We start from the raw sequence: 2037 nt of genomic DNA, 5'->3' as shown, positions 1-2037 counted from the left end.
GTTAAAGTATCATCCTCAATTTTCTATTATTATGGTGTAGATATTACATACAAACCTCTTCCAGTATGTAGCATTGAACTACCTCACTACTCACTAATAGTGACTAATGTCACATTATTGAATTACAGTGTGATGAGGCTATCTACTTATCATGGTGCTTCATACAATCTGTCAGCCATTTTTTATAACTATTATAATATACTTGATAGTCACTCTCATTTTATTTTGGGTGATAGCCTTTTTTCTTTTCATATTAAGAATGCATCATTTCGATCAAAACTTAATGATATCTACTCCCTTTTAATTATTCTTAGTGAAAACCTGAAATCAGTTGAGTGCAAGTTTCCTGAGATCCAATTAGTTTCTACTTTTGTAATTGAGGACAGTCAGTTTCGTGATAATTGGTGGGGAATTATGATATCAAAAGATGCATACTTACCTAGAACACTTAGCAATCACTTCATTATTATTATTATGAAGTCGTGTTTAATAGCTAACAACACAAGAACAGGCTTATTCATTAATGAAAAATTCTTGACATCAGTCCAAATCAATATTACAGATACTGAACTTATTGGAAATAAAGCAAACGTAATATTCAACAGTTTTTCCATTAGTCTTAGTAATGTTACTGTTGCTAACGGTACTTCAACAGGATTGTTACTTAGCTTATCAATAGTAACAATTGAGAATGAATTAACATTTAAACACAATACTGGAGTAGTCGGAGGAGGATTAGCAATAAATGACTCATCACAATTGATATTAACATCATCAGCTAACTTGGAGTTTATTGATAATCATGTTTCTTATAAAGGTGGAGGGATCTATGTTGAAGAGACATCATATAGTGGCATAACATTAGAGGCACCAAATATACCTCTGACATTAATAAATAATAGTGCTGAAATATTTGGTGATGATATATATGGATATACTGATAGTGGAAGCAATCGCTTCAACTTGACAAACCCAAACATAAGTTCAACAGGTTATGTACGGGAAATATCTTTTTGTAATGTTCCACCAGGTTACAAACAGATTTATGCAGGTCAAGCACTAAGGTTTCATATAGCTTTGTTAGGCTATGACTACTTTGGATCACTAAATGTCACTGATGGTAAATTGGAAATAAGTGATGGACTCACTCCAGACAGTGCTCATACAGTCGATTATGTATATGCTAGATCTAAGCCTGGTTCTAATTGTTCACTGGTTGAATACAAACCAAACCATCCTCCCAGTCATGTAGTACATACCATACTATTTTTGGTACGGCTTGGGATTACTACAACATCTGATTTTATTTATCATGATTACATTGTTAATGAGTGTCCCATTGGTTTTAGTGTAGATAACTCACAAGGTAGATCTATCTGTGCTTGCAGTCAAAGTGTTTCGAGAGAGAATGTGACATGTAATATAACTAATCTAAACATTAAACACAATGGTCTATTGTGGATTGGAACATATGATACCAGTACACCTTTCAATGCTAATGCAACCAATCCTAATGCATGCATTATCAATGAGGACTGTCTCCTCTATTGTTCTCCTAATCCTGTTACCTTCAAATTGAATGACACTGATACTCAATGTGTAGATAATAGAGGACACAGAATGTGTGGATCATGTACAGAGGGATATAGTCTACTAATGGGATCAAACAAGTGTGGACAGTGTCATGATAATTACATGATGATAGTTTGGATTGCTCTGTTTGCAGTGATGGGTGTACTACTTGTGGTTCTACTGATTGCTCTCAATTTAACAGTATCAGTGTGTACACTCAATGGTCTATTGTTCTATGCTAACATTGTCAAGTTATACGAGCCAGTCTTTTCAAGGAAAGGAGCATTACCAGTCTTGAGTCAAGTCATATCATGGATTAACTTAGACTTTGGGTTTAAGATATGTTTTTACAATGGTATGGACAGTTATGCTAAACAATGGCTCCAGTTTGCTTTCCCTCTCTACTTGTGGATCATTATCATTATCATCATACAATTGTGTAGGAGATATGGTAAGATATCAAGA

The sequence above is a fragment of the Amphimedon queenslandica genome, unplaced genomic scaffold, assembly GCF_000090795.2.
Source record: "Amphimedon queenslandica unplaced genomic scaffold, v1.1 AMPQUscaffold_9791, whole genome shotgun sequence".
Classification (NCBI taxonomy): Eukaryota; Metazoa; Porifera; class Demospongiae; order Haplosclerida; family Niphatidae; genus Amphimedon; species Amphimedon queenslandica.
This window is presented reverse-complemented; position numbering follows the sequence as displayed.